We start from the raw sequence: 23,289 nt of genomic DNA, 5'->3' as shown, positions 1-23,289 counted from the left end.
GCCTCCCCGCCGCCCCCAGGCCAAATATGGACATCCAGACTTCTGGATTCTCCACAGGCTATGCCGCTTCTCCACAGGCCACATCCCCTCACTTGCCCTGCTCCCGGCTATTGATATTATTTTCAGTATAGGTTTTATTCTGGTTGTACTGTTATATTGTGGTTTTAAGCTTTCATATTTTATATTGTTTTATGCTGTGCTTTGTGGTTTTAATTTTCGTGAACCGCCCAGACAGCTTTGGCTCTTGGGCGGTATAGAAATGAAAATAAATAAATAAATTTATTCCAACCCACTCTGTCTCCCAACTACAAAGCTGATGGAGCTAACCTTGCACAAGTTGGGGAAAGAGAATGCCTGGATGCAAATGTCTTCCCCTGCCCCCATTGCACACTGAACAAAGGTAAGAAACACATCCATAACTCTGCCCACTTTTGACTCCACTTGGTTTGGGCATTTTCCCATTGACTTGCATGGGAAAACACAAATGGCCATAACTTTTTTGGTTTTCATGATAAATACATTAAACTTGGGGCCCTCTCTGCTGACATGGAGCAGATCTTACCTGCCAAATATCAGACAGTTTGGCCCAGTACTCCTTGTGCTAGGTGCAGCTGAACGTTGAGTTTTTTCATAAAAACTCTCAAAGCAAAAAGCTATACCTCTCAGTGCTGCGCCGCTGCTGCCCCCTGCCTGGTTGGCTGTCTATGGCCATGTTTCCATGACAACAGAAGGAGAAGCTAATGAAGGAGTACTGGATTTTAATTTAAAAGGAATCAACTTTGCTGCAATGTGGGTCCATGTAGGGCTCCACGAACAGGTTCTCCGCACCAGTAAAAATCGCTTCACAGAACATACTTCCTGGTGGGGTTGGGGCTTGGAGTGAACATCGTCTGACTGACAAGGGCTGCTCAGCCATTTCTCCTTTCCCCTGAAAGTCCAGACGCACCTGCATTTCAGGAGCAAGCCTCATTGATCACAATGGGAGTTACTTCTGAGTAGACAGACAGATGCGTGTGCTGGGAAAGAGAGCAGTAAACACAAAAGGGACTGGGTAAAATGAGGACCCAAAAAATCAAAAAGGGATCCTCCTGATTTTATATGATTTTTAAAGGGGTGACCCACAAAACCACCATCCAATCACAAAGTACATCTGCCTCCATGGACTGAAGCAGAAAAATCATGGATCCGCCACTCATGGTTGCAGCCACGGTAGAAAAAAATGGATTTGAGGCAGGTATCCTTAGGGATCCTCATGATTTTTACAAGAAAAATACACCCAAACACCGTCATATCACAGAGCACATCTGTGCCCATGGAGTGAGTGACAAAAAACATAGATCGTGGGGCTTCATAGCACCGTCAAGTTATAAAGCCATGGATAAGATGCCCAATTCAATATGGATCCTCTGAATTTTTACATTGGGTCCCACCTGCCCGCCCACCCCCATCAAAGCACAGAACTCATCTTAGTATACACACTAAAAATCCCAGATCTGCTACTTCCCAGCAGATCCCAGATCTTCTGCTTCACCTCAGATGGTATGAAAAAATCATGAAATCAAGAGGATCCCTCCCCCAGATCCCTGTTTTTGCACCATGGCTGTGCCCATGAGTGTCGGATCCATGATTTTTCTGCTTCAGTCCGTGGAGGCAGATGTGCTGTGTGAGTGGATGGTGGTTGTAAGAGTCTGTCCTTTAAAAACCATATGAAATCATGAGGATCCCTTTTTGATTTCATGGATCCTTGTTTTACTTTCTTCCAACACAAAGAAATCAGCCCACATTTTAACCCTCAGGATCTCTATAACTTGTCAGTTGAGGGGGTAATTTGCTGGTGGAAACACCCCCAAGGACTGCTGGGCATCTCCTGCTCATGAAGAGACAGCTAGCAAGCAGTGGGGACATGTGCCTCACCTCCTCCTCCTACCTGGGTGATTCACAGTGCTTTTTGTGTATAGGTCTATGTGCACATAGACTTCCAATCAGCATGTTTTTTAAGAACATGGCTACTGTCTGCAGTGGAGGTGGAGGAATTGGCAAGCAGAGCAGGGGCTGGAGGTGGGGGCTTTCTCACTTCTAATATCCCCAAGTAACGCCACCAGAATGATCTCTGTCTCTGAAATGCAGCCGTTTTTCTCCAGTTATTCAAACTTCCCCCCTCCTCCATTATCTCTGATTGGAGATTGCTGGGTTACGTTCAGCCCTGATTTGACAACTAGAGTTTCCATTCACCAAAGCTCCCTCCCACCCTCGTCCTTCTCAACCCTTTGCTAATCCTTCTGAAGTTGATACTTTTGGTGCCAAACTGTCCAGGTTGCTCAGAATGCTTCACCGAGTTAGACGAGGTGCTTCGTATACAAGCCGCTTCACTCTGGGGTGCATCATTGCTATTCTGCTCTGTGTTGTACCACACGGAGGCACCTCCGAAACAGTCCGCTTTGACTCATTATTCGGGCTTCGGACTGAAGCAGTGCACAGCCCTAGTAAAGAAGATAAAGAACAGGGGACCATCACGGGATCTACTGTCACAACTGCAGACCTTTCTCTGTTTGAGAAAGCTGCTGTGCAGAACTCTGTAAGACGAAGTACAGGTGGATCCAGAAAGGCAGTTTTTCTATCAAAAACAGAGGAGCCAGGATTTGACTGGATCAGCTTAGAACAAAGCTGAAAAAATCCTTCTGGCTCTCCGCAGAAGATGGCTTGGCTAGTTATTTTTTCTTTTACCAAATTTTTCTGCAGCAGCGAGGATGCTTCTTTTCCTTCTCAGTTTTATTTGGGAAAGGGGGGGGCACATTACAGCTCCTGTATTGAATTTCACGTGTCATTGGGTTTAACAAATTTGCATATATAGCATGAGTCTAATTGCAGGAATACAAAAACCAAGCAACTTATGTAAAATCAATCCCATGCCAGAAAGCAACTATCATTGAAAGTAAGCCGGGGGAGGGTGGGGGGAGAAGGAATTGCAATTGCCAAGAGTAATATGCTGGCAGCTGCATATTTGCTCCAACCTTTCTCCTAAAGATTTTCTCATTATACTTTAATGTGGTTTGGTGGAGAAACCAAAGATCAATCCTATAAATTAAAGGTTTAAAAGCTAGCTTAAGAGAGGGGGGGGAGAGATGTTCCATTGCAATTTATTTATTTATTTTGGTAGAATGTGGGAGGGGGTCCATCCACCCACCCCCATTCTACTGTCAACCTTCCCTTGGAAAAGGAACTATAAAAATAAAATTAGCTTAGAGTGCAGTAACTTATTATTCTAAGGAAAAGGTAGGCAATGCTAAACTATGGCCGATTATACAGAGGTACTAAAAAAGAGGAGATGGCTGTTGGATCTTAACTCTTCATTGACTCTTTGTTTTAATCTTGCCTTCATTATTGTTAGCCACTTTGAGCACCATTCCGGGGGGCGGGGGTTGGAAAGGCAGGATATAAATCAAATAAACTCTTCTTTCAGTATAACTGAAACCCAGAATTACCTCAGGAATTAATGTTATTGTCAGTTCTGGGTAACCCCTAAAAATCATACTGAACAGGTTTCCCCCACACCTTACACATAGATATTCACATTAGCCCTCCTGCAGGCCTTCCCCACTTCCACAAGATTTTATTTCTTTATTTAACCATTTATATACTGCCATTTAGATTGCTAAAGGGCCCTCAAGGCGGCATGCAGCATTACGGACAAATATGAAACATTAGGATATTTTCTTCTGGAAGTGCCACTGGTTGAGGTATGTTCCCTGTTGTGTTAATGTTTGGTGTATAATGGCTGACTGCTATATTACAATAGCACTGACTAAACTTGACTGAAAGTAATAATATAAATTAAAACCAGAGAGCATTAAAATGACCCAATAAAAGGCATCTGAAACCAGGTAAGAGTTAAAAGAAGTCAAAAGGTTGGCATAACAAACAAAAAAGTCTTAGCTGCCCAATTCATCAAAGAAGGGCTTAATCTAACTTCCCGTCCTCAGTTGGGGTGCGGCTACTCTAAAGTTACCATCTCACATCCCAGGCAAGGGTATTTCTTGTGGTAGAAGCACAACAAAGCAGGCTTCTCTGAACGTAATTGATGGACAGTTCAGACAGAATGAGATGGTCTGTCAAATATCCTAGACCCAGGCTGTTGGTTTATAGGTAATGGCAAGTACCTAGAACAGCTGGTTTTATTTGTCTGTTGGTTTATGCTTCCCTTCATCCAGGGATCTGAGGGTAACAGTTAATGTGAACTTAAGGTAGGTTAGGCTAAGAGACAATGGGTGTTCAAATGACCCCTTTATGTGGTCACTGGAACCCAGGCAGCCGGTTGTGATGGTGATAGCTATTTCATATTATTAGGGGATTACAACTTCATCACTATGCAATTTAAGGCATATTACCTCTGAGCATGGAGGTTTCATTTAGGCGTGTTATGACTTACAGCCACTGAGAGGCCTATCCTCAGTTCATTTGATCCTTTTAAAAAACAACAACCTTTTGCAAATGGCCATCAGCAGTAACAAATATTGAGAGTTAACTATGCTTTTGCAATGTTTAGAGAAAATACTTTCTTTTGACTATCTTGGACCTACTGCCCATTCATTTTACTAGATAACTACAAGATGTAGTATAAAGTGTGAGATATAAAATGTTTTCTCTCCAGTCACAGCCTCCAGTGTTCATAACAATGACTTGCACTAGGCACCTACTTTCTTTCTTAGCTATAATCAAAACAAAACAAAACTCTTTATCCTTTCCTGTGCTTTTGCCATTTTACAGCACAATCCTCTACATGTCTACTCAGAAGTAAGTCCTATAAAGTTCAATGGGGCTTACTCCCAAGAAAGTGGGTGATGGATTGCAGCCTTAGGCCCTTTTAGCAAGAGTTAAGAGATATGACAATGCATGCATGCTCCTGTCTCTCTCCCTCCTTGAGTGTCGAGAATAGGATGGATTGCACATATTCCAGAGTGGTGATGTGTGAGAAATTTTCTCTATCAAGTTTTTTTGGGGGGGGGATTTACCCAATTGTAACACCCACAATTTGCAGTCAGAAAAGTGTTCGACAACACATTTGAAAAATGGGCAAAGAACAATGTGTGCATGGGTGCATGCAACCAAAAATATGTACATTTAAAAATATGTACAAATTATATACATTAATGCATACATTATGAAAAATGTACAAATTTCCATATGGATTAAAAAAACTATGCAAGCTTGCTTGTATAGAAACAGGATGGGAAGGGCTCAAAAACCTAGAATATTAGCAAGACTGACAGATCTATCCATTCCTATTCCAGAGTAACACTATTGAACACTTTCCATATCATCCTGGCTACAGATACCAGAATTTAATTTGTAATTCTGCTGTTCAACAAAGGCACATTCTTTTAAAATGTCAGGTGCCATTTTTAGAAGAAAATTCCAGCAAGAGTATTGTAGAAAAATAATTATTAAGAGAGTGATGAGATCTGGAACAATAAATAGGTTGACAACTTGTCTTTCAGACCTTTTTACCCTGCCCCCTACTTCCATGCATCCCACTTTTATAGCCAAAAAAAGCATACATCAGTTATCTGTCTCATTTTCATCCCACTCACCAAACAAAACTAATAAGATTTCCCTAGTGAATTACACACTGGGTGCAACTGCAAATCTCTTCACATTTGAGAATAAAATCACTATATTCAACTGGATTTGCAGTTCTTAACTTAAACCTCAACCTCTCGAGCTTACTTTAGCCCTTGAGTTACTACTGAGGGGTGCTTTTCCACATTACTATTACCTCATTCAGTAAATCCTGAAGTCCCTGAAACTGTAGACTAGTAAAAGGCAGCATTAAATAAGCTTCAACATTTCGCTAGCATGAACTGGCCCACCTCTGAAAAGTATACTAAAAAAAAAAGACAGAGAATCAGGGCGTATGGTGGGGGAAAACTTGCATTGCTTAGATAGTGATGCCATAGATACTTGACTTCTGGAATGTTCTCTTTAAAAGCTCAGCAGTGTTGTAAGAGAGGAGTGGACGGTGGCTTGCAGGTTCTTGTTACCATAATAACAGGGCTGGCCAGAGATATTTTGCTGCCTGAGGAGAAGAACCCCTTCCGTGTACAGAAGCAGACTGGACAGGCAGTTAAATCTTATTTCAACAGTGGTGACAGAACAGCATCCTCCACTACCCCTGAGGGCAGTAGGCTAATTCAGGAGGGGAGCAAGGGAGAGGACAGGCCATCTGGGACACACAGCTCTGTCCTCCAACACCTTGTTGCTGCTTCCAGCCCCCCAGCATCTGCCACCTGAGGCAGCTGCATCACTCTACCTAATGAATGTGTCACTCGAGTTGCGCCACTCTACCTAATGAATGGTAGATGTACACCAGAAGAATAGAGTATTCAGTTGTTGAATGTATGCATAATGGTAAGATCAGTCCTCAGCATCCATTTTTTAAAAAGAAGGTAGGATCCAAAGAGCTCCTACGGGCATGTGTAATGTTTCAAGTTTATATTACTAGAATGAGGAGGGGAGATTGCAGTCACTTCACAGACAAACAAATAAACATTTAACAGTATTTATTTTAGAATGTTTGGTAAATAATATTAAGAAAATGAGTAGAACTATAAACCAAATATGAATACCTCTAACTTTAAGCCACAGTTCACCATAAACCACAGTGTTACTGCTGTTAGACAGCAGCAGTTGTTTGCCCCAGTTCCTTTAGTCTTTTGTTGCCAGTCTGTGTTGTGGAAGTTCACTCTTCTTCTAGCTGAAGGCTGCTTTATCTGCTTCTTTCTCTTCACCACCACTGCTGGTTTCCCTGAATTTCTTTCTCAGTTGTCCTCCTTTGATCTCCTGCTGCCCGTGCCTCTTCTCTGGTGCCAACCATATTTTCTTTCCAACTGGCTTTTTACTCTCTCCTCCCTCCATTCCATGACCCTCCCACTTTACACAGCGGACACTGCATGACCCTTAGAGGAAAGTATTACATTTGCCCAAGGCCTTATATCTGCCGATGAGATTTTTAGTTTTGAGCAACAAAGACTCCTGTAGCACCTTAAAGGCTAACACATTCAAATCCCTCCCCCCCCCCCAAGACATCTCATGAACTGATTCCAGTTGGGTACATAGGACCATTAGCACCGTGCTTTGAATTATGGCTTTTTTCTCCCAGCCTCTCTCTTTCTCCCTCTGTCTTAGCTGTCATAGTTGCAGAGAGAAGTTTAAAAACATGTTGTATGCTAAAGAATCCAGGGTCCAAGTGAGTTCAGTAGTAAAGTCTCCCGGAAAATAACAACTGAATAGGCCCAGTTTTCCAAACCCTCAGGGGTATAGTGAAGTGTTTACCTTCTGATTATCCCTTACATTTAATATGATTTACAAAATAAGAAGAAAGTACAATTCACTATACTCGTCTTCCCTATTGCTTTCTATAGCTACCAGTGTACAGTTTGAATGGTGGTGGTTGCTTTTCTTAACTGACTGCAAGCACAGACTAAAACAGCCATTACCAGCACAGCAGGTAGAAACGTGTTTTGTAAAGTGGAATTTCTTGGACATTAACTGTGCTATGTGAGTTCTGACAGAAGGGGATAATTTAAAAAGTATACCGCTCATGAGAGTTAGGCTATGCTTCTTGCAACAGATTCCACTCAAGTGATATCTTTATAAATCCTCAGAAATGTTCTGAATTGCACTGGGATTCGTTCATATATCATAGAATCATAAGGTAGGAAAGAGACTACAAGACCATCGAGTCCAACCCCCTGCTCAATGCAGGAAGCCTGATTCCCAGGCGGTCCCCCATCCAAGTACTAACCAGGGCTGACCCTGCTTAGTTTCCTAGATCAGGCGCATCCAGCCTTTTGGGGGACCTTTAGGCAGATCAAATAACGGACCAAACTCATTGCAGAAATATGCAGTTTACAGTGTTTTACCAACCAGTGTGCCTTGGAAATGTGTAATTATATCACCTCTATCCAGTATAAAAGCAATGTTAAATTATGTTGCTGTATTCATCAATATTCCTGTTGCTGAAGGTTCAATTCTGTGAAGCACTGTCACCACCTTCAGTTCCTCTTCAGACATTCTCTATCAGTCCAGGGAGGTCAGGGATGGAGAGGGCAGGGACGGAACACAAATAGGATTTGATAATGCTTGAAGAGACCTTATGGCTCACCCTAAATTACCTAACAGAGTTGTGGTGATGGTTAACATGGCAAAAGCTCATATACACAAACTTGAGCAACTTGAGACCAGGATAAAAACTTGATTGATTGATTGATTGATTGATTGATTGAAGGCACAGAACTTCTATCTGTAAAGAAGATGGGAACGTCTAATCAACTTTGCATTGAATCACCAGGGGTGTCTCATTCATACGGGCAAACTAGGTGGTTGCCTAGGGTGCCAAGTTAAGTGGGGAGCCAATTTGAGGGGGAAAATACAAGTGAAAAAAATGAAAAAAAAATTGTCTCTATTTTATCTGATCTCAGAAACACTGGTTGGACCGATGGACAGACAGAAAAACCAAATATTTATAACTCTGTTTAAATAAATGCACTTAAATAACATTAAACTGCAAATAGGGGCAAAATGTTTCCCAGGTTGCCAAAAACCTCAGCCTAGATCTGCCATTTGGGATTGGGGCTGGGGGCACCAATTGCATTTGCCCAGTTGCTGGCAGCTAGTCTAGGGCTGACCCTGTGAACCACACTTAGAATTTCTAAGCTAATACATATTTAGTATAGACCTAGTCCTGTATCTCCCAATTCAACTAGAGTCTATCGCTGAATTCTTGGAGCTGTGGGCTCAGGTTTGAGTGATCCCCAACAAATCAGGATTGCAAACCAAGATCAAACTGTAGTTTGCAATCCTAGTTTGGAGGATTCACCCAAATTAAAGTCTCCTGGCTTGGACATAATGGCAAGCTATGATTTGATCTAAAGAAGAAGTAATTGATGGGCAGAGCAATCCCATGGTCCCTGGGAACATGTTCCAGGGACCATAGAATATGGCAGATCTCCCCTCCTGCTATGATGTTGGGAGTATGAACAAGCTGAGATTAAATCCAGAAGAGAGAGAGTTGCTGGTGGTTAGTAGGAAACCTAGCTCGGAGATGGGATTCAACCTATTTTGAATGGGGTCCTCCTTCCCCTGATAGATCAGCTTTGTAGCTTGGGAGTGCTGGAGCCTACGCTGTCCCTGGATCTTCAGGTTGCAGCTGTGGCAAGAAGTGCATTTGCTTAACTACCTCTGGTATGCTACCTGCAGCTGTTCCTAAGTCAGTCTGATCTGGCAACAGTTATCCATAAGAGCATAAGAAGAGCCCTGCGGAATCAGACCAAGGGACCATCTAGTCCAGCATTCTGTTCACACAGTGGCCAACCAGCTGTTGATGGGAAACCCACAAGTAGAACACGAGCGCAACAGCACCCTCCCACCCATGTTTCCCAGAATACTGCCTTTAATACTAGGAGTAGCATGTAGCCATGCCTTGGTTATGTCACAGTTAGACTATTGCAGTGCACCGTATGCGGCACTACACTTGAAGAGCATCTGGAAGCTTCAGTTGGTCCAAAACGTGGCAGCTAGACTGCTTAACCGATGCACTGTATCAGAAAGGATCACATCATTCCAGTAGTTGTTTTCTGGGCTCAATTCAAGGTACTGGTTTTAACTTCGAAATCCCTAAAGGGCTTGGGGCCTGGCTATCTGATAGACTACCTATCTTGGTATGAACCTGCTCCGTTACTAAGATCAGCAGGAGAGACCCTGTTGAAGACACCCTTACTTGCACAGACCCACTTGTCAGGCACATGGGAAAATAGGGATGTGCCTAATCCCTATTTTAGGGATAAAATTGGGCTGGTGCCCAATTCAGTCCAGGAGTCCAGTGGAACCACCCCTGCCCGCATCCCCAAGCCCCACTTGCCAAGCCCCTGCCCCTATTTGCCCCTTGCCCTGTTTCAGCGAATGGCCTGCACTCACACCAGTGACCTTGTTGAGCTTCGCGATTGCCATTTTTTGAGAAATAAAATGGCAATCACAAAAATGCACATATTTGCACACAGGCAAAAATGTGCATGTTGCGAATGCGCATATTTACGTATGCACGAAAATGCGCATTTTTTCAAAATGCGCATTTTTGCACACATGCAAATATGTACCTTCACAAAAATGTGCATTTCACACATTAGAATATGTACATATCACTAAATGCGCATTTTTATGCAATACAAAGACATGCGCATTTTTGCGATCACCATTTTATTTCTCAAAAAAATGGTGACCACAAAGCTCAACGACACCACCGGGGTGAGTGCAGGCTGATCACCGAGCATGGGAGGAGCTCAAGTGTGGTCCAGGGACTGGCAAGCAGGGGCAGGGCGGACATTCAGAGAACCTGGACAGGGGTGAGTTCGCACATCCCTATGGGAAAGGGCTTTCTCCTGTGTTGCTCCCAAACTCTGCAATGCACTCCTTGTGGAGTTGCAACTGGTCCCCAACTCTCCCTGCATTCAGGAAGGGGGTCAACGTGCATCTTTTTAAATTTGGCTTTTAAAACTGTTATGGTTTTAAGGTGTTTTTTAAATGTTTTATTATGTTTGTATTTGTTTATCATTCTTGTTTTTTGCATTGTTGTAAGCCACCTTGGTTGGTTCTAGGAAGGCAGTATAGAAATGCAATAAAGAAATACGTCCAAGAGCAGACAGGACCTCGTCCCCTTACAGTCACCACAGAAAGCAGCACAGCAGCTGCTCTTCTGAGGCTGCAAGAGGAACCTTGGAAGAGCTCGGAGAGAGGGAAAAGGAGGCAGGATGGTGAGCGGGGAGGGGAGGGAGGAGGAGAAGAACTGCAGAATCCTAAAGCCTAACTTTCGCCCATCTTGCCCACAACAAGGTAGGTCAGCTAGTTGAAAATGTAAAGAGAAAGAGGAACAGGAGGCATTTTCACCTGTGTCTTCCTCCCGTCCTGCCTAGTCTCTGCCAGTAGGGCATAGGATAGACAGTGGGTTCTGTTCTCGGAGCCCTTCGTCTATTGAGTGGAAGTCCCTTAAAACTGTACTCTAAATTGGTGGCGGAAGAGGAGGAGGAAAGGAACATAAAGAACAGTGAAGAGCACTCAAGGCTTTGATGCAGCTTTTATACACATACACACACACACACACACACACACACACATGGGACGAATGGATTTTCTTAAATCTGTTCTGTGTGTCCCAGATTGTTGGGCGTTCTTCATTTCATCGTGTGCTTTTTGATGGAATTGTATTGTTTTTTAGGGTCGTACGAGAATTTAGTTTAATTTGTGCTAATGCAAGAGTAAATTTATTTATTTATTTATTTATTAAATTTATTAATCGCCCATCTGACTGGTCACCCAGCCACTCTGGGCGATGTACAACCCACCATAAAACAATTTTAAACAATAAAATTTTACCATTTTTTTTTTTTAAATATCCTAACCCACCCCAAATGCCTGCTTGAACAACCACGTTTTTAATGCACGACGGAAGCTCATTAAAGAGGGGGCATGACAGAGTTCCCTAGGGAGGGAGTTCCACAGAGTGGGAGCCACCACAGAGAAGGCCCTCTCCCTCGCAAATTTGCACAAATCCCCACAAAAGGTTAAAAAAAATGGTCCACAAGTTTGCATGACTTGAGAAAAGCCAGTCCGCTGTGGAATCTGCAGATCGGATTCATAGAAATCCAAACTCATTTGAATCTGTTGCGGATTTCTCTGACATCCCTGATACATACCCACGTATGCATGCACACACACACTTTTAAGAGCATAACCTATTTGAATCTCTCTTATCTTGAAACTACACTTGTATTATTAATCTTCATATAATCCAGAGAAAATGAATTAAGCTTCATGTATATTGTCAAACAGCTGAATAAATACTAATTACTGACTCCTTGCAAGGCCCCTCTAAGGTAAATAATTAGTTATATAAAGAATTAGAACAGTTTAGAACTATAATATAGAAGACTAAGATGGCTCTAGTGGAAAATATGTCAAATTATTTAATTTGAATTGAAGCTTCATCCCATATCTATCTATCCTTTCTCCCACTCCTACTCTCGATCAGAATCCTACACCATGAAGAAGTCGTCTTTTTGAGAACTTGCTAACAAGCCAAGACTTTAAATTGCCCATTATTTTGCTTCAGATATGCCCTTCTAACTTGTCTCCACTTTATGCAGTCTTACATTCCAATACGTTTAAAATAAATGTAGGTAAAGATGTCTAGTTTTCCCAAGTTAGACTTGTTCTAATGAGTTCAAAAAACCACTACATACTTTCCCCACATTAAATAACGCTTTGAAGAGACAAATGCTAATTATCGACTTATTGCAAAGCCCCTCTAAGTTAGGTATGCAGTTATCTAAATGATTAGAATAGTTAGAAATATTATTCAAGGGACTAAGAGTATATGTACTAAGGCAGCACCTTCCCCCACATCCAATTAATTCATCTAAAAATCCTCACTCCATTAATTTATCTGAAGAAACTGTCTAATTAAGACAGCATTCAGGACATCCAACAATAATTCCCCCACCCCCCAGAATAACTAAAGATTGATAATCATGTGCCCCATGATAATATTGGGCATGTGAAGGGCCTAAGGTATGGATGCAGAACTAATCTTCGGTGGGGTCCCAAATTGCTCCCCATTAGGCCTGTTGTGGGCCAGATGATGCCAGCGAGTGTAGCCATGGCCACACATGTCAGTGAATGTGGCCACACCAACTGATGTCAGTGTTCTGTCCATTTTCACTTTCTCCATGCTGAGGAACAGCACAGAATTCCATGCCTTTTTCAGCACTGAGAAAGGGACTCAGCCATCATCCTAGCTTCATGCGCTGCTTGATGTGATGGGGACATGAAGCGGTATGCCAACAGACTTGGCTGGCACTGGAAGGAGCTGTTCCTCCCAGTGCTGGCTGAGTGAAGTGACTCCTCCACACACTTCTCACATCCCCAACGGGAGCAGTGAGAGGTGTACAAAGAAGGACTCGGCCGACACTGTAACCCTGTTAGATTAGAGATAACAGTGGGGATTTCTCCAGGGGGTGAGCTTGAAGGCCAAGCCCACACACTGAAGGAACCCAAACAGACTCTGTGGGCCAGAAAAGGCCTGGGGGCTGCCCCCCCACTAGGCCTGTTGTGGGCCAGGTGATGCCAGTGGGTGTAGCCCCTGGCATCATTCCACCCCTGGCCTAAGGCCCCTGGAAACAGCTGAGTTGCTTTGGTACTAGAGCTCATTTTGATTATGTGGTGATTTATGTTATAAACTTAAAATGGACCAGAAAATGGGCCAGTATCAGAGGCAGTAAGCCTATATACAGTCAGGGCCAGAAATATTGGAACAAGCATAACTGTTTTGGCAGTTGGCCTCTGTACACCACCACACTGAAGTTGAAATGAGACACACCCAGATGGGAGCAAAGTCAGGACTTTCAGCTGTAATTCAAGGGGTTTGACAAAAGTGGGGCACTGACCACTCAGGAAGTACTGCCAGTGGCATACACACACACACATCGTTGGTGGCTCTTAAGTAACGGAACAAACCAACATCATTTCAAACTCAAGGATCGCCTTTAATACCTAGATGAAAATCCTTTGCAGTCAAAGGGTTCCTGAAGTCTGGAACCCATGGACATGACCCAGTGCTGAGTTTCCTCCCTCGAGATGCTTTGTCAGGCCTTTACTGCAGCTGCCTTCAGTCGCTTGTTTGTGGGTCTTTCTGCCTTCAGTCTTGTCTTCAGTAAGTGAAAAGCATGCTCTGTTGGGTTGAAATCAGGTGACTGACTTGGCCATTGAAGAACATCCCACTTCTTTGCCTTGAGAAACTCTTGGGTGCTTTTATCAGCAGTGAGGTCATCAATAACCACCAGTGCCCCAGCTCCATTGGCAGCTGTACATGCCCATGCCATAACACTGCCTCCACCATGTTTGACAGAAGATGTGGTATGCTTTGGATCATGACATGAGCTGTTCCTTTCCTTCTCCATACTTTTCCCATCATTCTGGTACAAGTTAATCTTGGTTTCATAGGCCAAAGAATCTTATTCCAGAACTGGGCAGGCTTTTTTAGGGGTTTGCTGGCAAAGGCTAATTTGGCCTGTCTGTTCTTGAGCGTTACCGGTGGTTTGCACCTTGTTGTGAAGCCTCGGTATTTACATTCATAAAGCTGTCTCTTGACTGTAGATGTTGACAATGACATGCCTACTGCCTCAAGAGTGTTCTTGACCTGGCTAGATGTTGTGAAAGGGTTCCTCTTCACCATGAGCAGAATTCTGCGGTCATCCACTTCAGTTGTCTTCCGTGGTCTGCCAGGCCTTTTGCTGTTGCTGAGCTTGCCAGTTAATTCCTTCTTTTTCAGGATGTTCCAAACTGTTGTGTTGGCCACTCCCACTGTTTTTGCTATCTCTCTGATGGGTTTATGTTGTTTCCTCAGCCTAATGATGGCCTCCTTCACTCGCATGGACACCTCTTTGAACCTCATGTTGGGAGTTCCAGTGAATAGCTACCAAATGCAAATGTAACAGTCAGAACCACCTCCAGGCCTTTTATCTGCTTGATTGGTCATGGGGTACCCAGGAAACAGGCCACACCTGGCCATGCAGCTGCTTGTCAGCCGTTCGTTCCATTACTTATGAGCCACCAATGACGGGTGTGTGTGTATGCCACTGGCTGTACTTCCTGAATGATTAGTGCCCCACTTTTGTCAAACCCCTTGAATTACAGCTGAAAGTCCTGACCTCGCTCCCATCTGGGTGTGTTTCCTTTCAACTTCAATGTGGTCGTGTACAGAGGCCAACTGCCCAAACAGTTCTCCTTGTTCCAATATTTCTGGCCCTGACTGTATACCAGTTGCTGGGGAACATGGGCGGAAGGCTGCTGTTCCACTCATGTCCTGCTTCTGGGTCTTCTGTCGACACCTGGTCGGCCACTGTGTGAACAGAAAGGTGGACTAGGTGGACCCCTGGTCTGATCCAGCATGGCTTTTCTTATGTTCTGAAGAACCAAGGGAACCCCGAATGCCCATTTTCTGTAACTAGGTTCTCCAGATTCTGGAAACCATAGAGTGCTCCCTGTCTCCATACTCAAAGCTGGAGTAATTGTCTACCTGCCTTCCTATGTATTCTCTTTCAGCACTTTGCCTTAGGACTTGGGATGTACGAATCCCTTACCTGGCTCCCCTCAGGGGCATCCGCAGTGTGGGGGAGGCAATCTGACCCTCTCCCCGGAATCCTGCCCAGCCTGCTCTGCTCCGCGGCGAGTCTGAGGAGCCACCAGCCAGGCCCATCCGCAGCTGGGCTGCCATCCGCTGCTGGGCTGCTGCGGCCGCAAATGGTGGCAGGTGTAGCGGCCGCCATTTGCGTCCCTACGTTAGGCCGTAATAGGCTACATATATATTTATATAGCCTATCACGGCAAAGGGGAGGGACACAAATGGCGGCCGCTACGCCATTTGTGTCCCTGCTCATTCCATGATAGGCTTCCTAAATATATACGTAGCCTATCACAGCTAATGCAAGGATGCAAATGGCGGCCGCTACGCCATTTGCGTCCCTGCGTTAGCCGTGATAGGCTGTGGAAATACTTACGTAGCCTATTACGGCTAACGTAGCAAGGGAAATGGTGGCCGCAGACCGGGGCCACCATTCGCACCCACAGACGAGGGCAGCGGACAGCCGACACAAGGTAGGGTCCATCCCGAGGAGGTTTCGCGGGGTGATGAGGGGGATTGCTCCGCTCCGCTATGGACTCCAGGGGGCTGGATTCCAAAGAAGTCTGTGGTGGAATTCTCTAATATCCCTACTTAGGACAGCCTTCCCCCAACCTGGTACCATCCAGATGTTTGAGGCTTCAGCTCCTATCTAGGCCAATGAAAACATCTGTAGGGTGTCAAGTTGGAGAAAGCTGCCTTAGGACAAGGCATTACGGCAAACGAAGTCTTATGTGTGTAACATTTGTTTTGTTATGTATGTTTTATATTGTTAAATTTAACCGAGGAAAGATAGGGTAAATAGTATTCCAGAGAGTGAGTGAAAGGTGGGAGGGGCCTGAGTATACGTGAGGATTCTGAGGTTAGTTAGTCAGATAGGGCCTTAGGGATTGTGGAAGCAACATCTAGTTAGTGGGTTTTGTGTACAGGATTTTAGAATGGGTAGAGTAGGTAGGTAGGGCAGTTAGGACTAGGGATGCGTGGACTGTGTAAAATCCTCTCCATTTGTGTTTCACAGATTGTCAGGTGTCTTTGGTTCCATCGTCCACTCACGGATGCAATTTTTTTCGTCATGTGGAAAAATATGCAAATAATTACGTAAAGGATTTTGTAACAATTTACGTGATTTACCGTAGTATGTAGCATTTAGCGTATTGTCCCCTATTCCATTCAGCCTTTCCTCAGCAGAAACTTGAATATTTTCCTATGAATAAATATGCATAAATTTCAGGAAAATACATTATAAAAAAAGATCCAAAAGTCCACGGACTCTGCGCAGCCTCAGGGGTTTGCTCTGCAATGGATTCCGTATGCCCGATTCTTCCAAATCTGAGCTCATTTTAGTCTGTCTTGAATTTCTCCAGCATCCCTAATTAGGACCAAGTATTAATGAATAATAGTAACATATAACTCTTCTTGTATTAAATACATTTTAAAAAAAAATCCAAATTCCCACATGTTGATTGATTTTATGCTACCTTTATTATATCTGTTTCCTAGTTACTTCTCCTGTAGTGGATTGAGAGAACCGTTTGAGCATATTGAGTTTCTCTGGAACGCAGAGGGAGTAAAAGGGCTGAAGCTTGTGGGACAGTGGGTACAGCTGTCCCAAAGTGAAAGCAGGTGTTCCTGGGGGGTTTGGTTCTCAGTTTCTGGGAAAAAGGTGGAACCCAGACAGGAACGCCACAGGGTGCGTAGTCCAAGATTCTCCCCCACCCCCAAAATAAACCCAGATCCTTCTGCTGTATCAGAGATTGCATCTGAAATTAATCCAAGTTGCAGTGGCTGATTGTCAGAGGAGGGAAATCCAGGAGCTAATTTGTACAAGAGTACAGATGGTGAATAATCTGGAATCTTTTGGCTGGTGGAAAATATGCCTGAAGCATCCCTAGCAGAAACCTCTCCAACTTTTTCTTTAAAACATCCATGAAATACAGGTTCCCCAGGCAGCTTCTTCTACTGCTGAACTACACTGGTGGCACAATTATGCTATGCCTGTGTTACAAGCCTTACTTTTATTCTATATTTATTTATTTTCGACATTTTTTTTGTTGGTCTCCATGAGTTGACCTTATTGAGTAAAGAAAGATTTCTTGAAAGTAATATGGAATACCCTTTTGGAAGTAATTACTCTCTGTTTTTATAGTACACTTGCCTTTTTCAAACAGATAACTTCCCTTTCTGGGTGATCTCACTCTCACAAAGTCAAGTTAGCTGACATTAGAACAGAGGGATGTATATAATGAAGTTATTTCCCAATCCTAACATTAAAAATGATTGAACATCAAAATTGCCCTTTTTTCTTACTTTTTTAAAATAGCATTTTTCTTTATGTGTGGCTATCATTTAGAAAAGGGTGTTCCATGGGGTGGTGGGTGGGGAGGAGAAATAGTAGTTTAAAATCTAATTCGCAATCCAGAAAATAGAGGAAGGCTTTCAGTGTAACTGCTTATAAGAGACATAATTTCAAAGTCACCTCAGAACTGCTCATTTGCTATTTTAAACCAAGTTCGTTATGGATGGCTCTGCAGTGCTATCTATCATCAGTAACGGAAACATAAAAATTACTCAAACTGCCCTCCAAAGCACAATATCTTCATACTTAAGAAAACAGTATTTGGAAACTTCTCATTTATTCTCTTTTTGCTATTTCCTGAATACCCTTCACCCCCATTATGTCTTCTCCATTTTTTATTTAACTATATTAACTGCTCCAAGGAAATGACAGTTATGTCATCTAGAACTATTGTGAGGGGTGTTCATTTTATGTAGCACACCCAATTGGTGCCGAGGGGCAAAACACAATACTTTAAATCTGTAGTTAGCCGCTACTCTTTCTTTCATTTTTACTCTAAAGTAGGCACAGGGCCTCTGACTTGGATTGGGACCCTAGTGGGGGCGGGGAGTACAGAAGCTAAAACAGCAAAATGTTTGAAGGCACATCAATGGTCAGTTAGCCTTCATCCTTCTTCACTATTTATAGTGGAAAGGTGAGAAACAAATTTAGGGCACAATCCTATGCATAATGAGAGAGAAGTCCTACAACTCCCAGCATTCTCTAGCCAGCTGGTAGGACTTTTTTTTTCCTGTGTAAACATGCATAGGATTGCACCCTTAATAAATTATAAAAGAAATAGCGGCTGATCATCCTATGCTGCAATCAACATGGATTGCAACCTGGTTGCAGTCAGCTGTCGAAAGCCAGCCACTGCTCCCTCATGTCAGCGTGCACACAGCTTGTGGGAAAATGTGAGTGGGAATCAACCAAGGCTGATTAGGAACTGTGGCTCTGTCATGGCCTCAAAGGCTTTTACCCTTAAATGCAGCTTTAAAATAGTTTTAAATGCACGTGAACCACCCAGAGAGCTTTGGCTATTGGGCGGTATAGAAATGCAATCAATCAGTCAATCAGTCAGTGGGACCTGTCCTGATCTTTCACTGTGTGCACACTTCTAACACAGGTCTGTGAAGGTTTCTTAGAAAAGCTAGGGTGTTGAAGTTGTTAGAGCCCCCAGCTTCCCCCAGCTTGGTCCCCTCCCAATGTGCTGGACTCCAGATGTCATCATCCCCCACCAGCAGGGCCACTGGGAGCTGCAATCCAACATATCTAGAGGTTTGGTCAGGGATGGGTTAGAACACAATGTGCCCATCCTCAGCACAGGGACCATTACCAGATATCTACTTACAACCACCATTATGAGAACTAATTCTTACATTGGAATTTCTACAGTTTTAAGCAAATTAAACGTTATGTGTTCATTAACCCAAATAATTTCAACTTTGTTGTTGTTGTTCAGTCGTTCAGTCGTGTCCGACTCTTCATGACCCCATGGACCATAGCACGCCAGACCTTCCTGTCCTCCGCTCTCTCCCGGAGAGTGTTCAAGGTCATATTTCAACTTTAACTTGCTGTAAAAAAAAAAAAAAAGTGCATAGAGGGGGCCATACTGACTGCTGTGCATTGTCACAATTCATGACATTGCACTCTGCATTACAGGAAGACAGACTACACTACTGCAGATGTTTAGGCTAGGGATTTAAGTCTACAGAGCATAAAAAAGCGAAATGTTTGAAGGCGCATCGGTGGACAGTTAGTCCATTGATCTTCATTTGGTGTTTCAGGACCCACAACTGGAACGACTCTGCCTGACGTAAGTGGGTTGCATCAGCTGCTCTGCCACTATGCACATGCCGGGTAAAAAATTAAGAGGTGGGCCCCATAATTCATGTTTAGGCTAAAGATGGCTTCCAGATCTACTGAGCCACTGAAACCATCCCTGGCAAAGGCTCACACAGCCCCTTTTAAAAATCTCTAAATATAGAGGTAACACAACATCCTTGTAGAATGGTTTGCATTAAAGTGGTGTATTCTGATACCCAACCTACTTCTCCTTGCTAATACCTGAATCAGTTGTGCAGTGAACCTGGCAAAACCTCTGTTCTTCTCCCTGTGAATGGCAACTTTGTAGACATTTTAATTCTATTTTGGAATCTCTGCCCCACCTCCTGATAAGACAAGCAGATAAAAAGGAAGGAAGGTGTCATGGAAAGCTTAGAAGACACGCCAACCAGAAAGTTAGACAAGAACTTGATTGTCTCCCAGAAACAAGAATAGAACAGCAGCAGGAAACTCCTGGTTTCACTCAGATATAACTAAGCCCAGTGCCACCTAGTAACTAAACTATATCATGACACTATCCACAAGAAGGCATTTTGGCAAGTACAGTTTGTGATGCAGGGCTCAGAAAAAGCTCAACCTATCAGAAGCTTCTATCTGTTAAAGATACAGGTGCACTGTCCTCTTTTGCATTACCTTCCACATGTTATGTCATGGTATTCGTTGCTGTTCTGTGAGTCACCCTGCAATGTTCCATTTTTCTTCTCTCCCGAGACACAGAATAGCAAAATGGTCAAGAATTACAGTATCGTTCAATTTTAGTGTACTCTCCAGAACTAATTAAATATACCCCTATCATGCTGACCTAGGGAGAATGGAAGGGAAAGGCACTAGGATTTAACATGTGCTCCACACTTAAAGCAATATTGGATTTGTGACGTTCCTGGCTTTCTACAAGATGTAGATACCACAGGAAGATGAGTTAGGTAACATCCTTCAGGATGAGATCCCCTGCTATGGTTATCTGTAGCATATTACAGCTGGGGAGACATTAAAAAGCTGCGTTTAACAGCTGTGATCTCATCCTTGCAAGCCATATTTCAACCAGAGCTGCTATAAAACCTCTCCTGTGATATCAGAGCTGTGAAAAATAGCAAATGTGAAGTGCAGAATAGTCCCCCCGCAGGAGTAATTGTTTCCTGGCAATTGACATTTCGAGGGCTGTTCCTTTAAATGGCCAGCCTCTCCATCTTACTTGACTCTTCCCCCGGCATGACTGAGGGAATCTAGCGCAGGAATAATGGCTCACCGCAGGCTTCATCCACGGGGGTAATGAAAAGAAAAGGAACGATGGAGGTGCCTGAGACGGGGTGACTTCCACTACCCTCCCCCCACATGCCCCAGTGATATATCCAGCCTGTACTAATGACAGAATAATGGGTTGGTTGGTATGTTCTGCCTGGCTGTACCCACAGACCCTTCCTCCCCAACAAGAAGGAGCCAGGCGCACGGAGCGACAACCAACCCATCAGTCACTTTACATCTGCACTCTGAGCAAACATAATGACAGGCGCGCTGTTTTCTGGCAGCTTGCCAGGACTGCAAACGATTGCGGCCCTAATTAACTCACCTGTGGAATTCACGCTCCACAGCCACACTCTTTGTGTAGTCTCGAAGCATGCTGCCAAGAGAAGACGAAGAAGAAGTAAAGGGGGAAAGCTAATGGCAAAAAAGAAAGTTTCAAACATCCAGTGAGGCTGACGGTTCTGTTTTGTAACAACTCCACCCTATAGGTTTAAATGGAACATATCAAAGACCATCTCATGGGAGAGTGGAAGTTATCTGGTGACAGATGAGCAAACGCAGAGTAGATTGGTAGTGTATTGTGTAGTCAGGGTTGTCCTCCCCTTCAACCCTTAAATCCATTCCATTCCTTTCAGTTCTACCGATTTAATAGGATGCTACTTATTTTCACAGTTTACGTGCTCGTTGACTGCTGTGGACCATTATGGTACATAATATGAGGGGCATTACCTCTACTGTGCCTATTTGGCTGATAACTAGCCACGTTGCTGGTATATAGTCATTTGTCCCAAAAAAACATTGACAAATTTGAGAACTTACTTGTATGACATACTAGGTGTGGGGGGAATCCATACAGATTTCTTGCCCTTACACTTAAGAGATAAATACTTTCAGTAAAAAATAATCATCCATTTGTTCAGGGGAAGAAAATACAAAGAAAATACATATAACTGTGAAACCAAGTTGCTATCACAATGTTAAACCATTCACATTAAATGATTCAGTATTACACCATGGCAAACACTTTCGGTCTCACATTATCTTTTGGTTTATTCATTTCCAATAAACAATATAAGGCAGACATATTTCAAGGAAAAAGTCCATAGAATAGATTTTGCCATCCTGTAAATGTCTAAAATAAGTTTTTCTGTTTTCATCTTCATTATCTGCCAAACTTTCCTCGACCATTCGTCTAGATTTGGAAGTGAATTATTCATCCAGTAGGACTCTACGGATAAGCAATACATTTCCAACCAATTCCCTATATCACTCTTATCTTTAAATATCCCAACAAAATTAGAGGTGGATTCAGTGGAATGGCATACCCAATAATTTTGTTAATACTACTTAAAAAAAAAAGGTTGGCCATACTTTATATTGTATGTGTTAGGAAATTGAGATTTTAATATTTAAACTCCCAGAATTCTTCAGTGGGCGAGGCTAGAATGATCATCAGATGCTCTTCAGAAGTAGTGAGAGAGGAAGCACAGGGGAATTGCCTCTTCCCATGTTTCCAGTTCATAATGTCCCCAGGGCCTGGCTACTGAGTTTATCACTGACTGCCACAACCCTCCTGACAGATGTTAGACTTTCCTTGCCCTACCTCTGCCTGTACGAGGCTGGCAGAGATGGCTCGATTCATGCTGGAAAACAGGGAACTGGCTTATACTTGTTGTTCAGTCGATAAGTCGTGTCTGACTCTTCGTGACCCCATGGACCATAGCACGCCAGGCCTTCCTGTCCTCCGCTCTGTCCCGGAGTGTGCTCAAATTCGTATTCATTCTCCTCCTTTATCCCACTTTTTAAAAGATCAGAATGCGATAAGGGACATTAATACCAGCTATTGGCTGTGTGTAATGATGGCATTGTGTTATAATCACAGTGCCATCTAATGGCTGTAAAATGAAACATATCGAAACTTATCGAACTTGCCAAGAAAAGAAGTCCTTGATTCAAAGCATGTGTCCGCCAATGTAAAGGAGCCGATCCTAATCCCATAAAGAATCCAAAAGCAGAAAGCCCCAGTAAGGATACGGGATTTCAGCCTCGTGTGATGAAACCCTCTGATTAGAGTATTGTCTACTCTGATAGTAGCTGCTCTCCAGGGTTTCTAGAAGAGGCCTTTCCTATGACCTTTTTAACTGGAGATGCCAGGAATTAAGAACCTTCCTCACTTGAAAACATGTGCACTACCACTGACTTACGGTCTTTCCCCAAGGAAGAAGGGCTGAATCAGACTTGGTGGTCTCTAGACTCAGGGCAGGGATGCATCTCATTACCCAGGTAGGCCGATCTGTTTGCTTTGTCTGCTGTTTCATCTTGTTAATTTATGTTGCTTTTTTCCATTTTAGTGCTTGGTAGATGTATTTTAAATGCCTTTGATTTTGTTTTAAACTGATTTATGCTAAAATTCCTTGAAGGCCTGTTGTGGCCAAAACAGTCCAGTATGAATTTGGAACATAAAGAACATCTTTGGCATCTACAGAGGCACAGTGGCCTCAGGGAAGGCACAGGTTATAAGACTTTTTGGACATCTATATTTGGAACATCTAGAGTTTTCATCTGATGTCAGGTAGGCCAACTTCTTCCATATGAGCCTACCCAGACATTTCATTCCCCCTCTGAGGCCCTCCTCCACCCC

At 43.4% G+C, this 23,289-nt stretch overlaps 1 protein-coding gene across 1 annotated transcript in view; it reads left to right on the top strand.

The window, feature by feature from the left end:
• The window catches only part of LOC146347371 (cadherin-6), a 221,026-nt gene that overhangs the window by 97,864 nt on the left and 99,873 nt on the right, over nt 1-23,289 (top strand). The gene's annotated exons all lie outside the window — the stretch shown is intronic.

This window comes from Heloderma suspectum, chromosome 4 (genome assembly GCF_057233095.1).
Source record: "Heloderma suspectum isolate Gila_16-S chromosome 4, 16-S_ref, whole genome shotgun sequence".
Classification (NCBI taxonomy): domain Eukaryota; kingdom Metazoa; phylum Chordata; class Lepidosauria; order Squamata; family Helodermatidae; genus Heloderma; species Heloderma suspectum.
The sequence above is the reverse complement of the archived record's forward strand: the minus strand, read 5'-3'. Positions and strand labels throughout refer to the sequence as shown.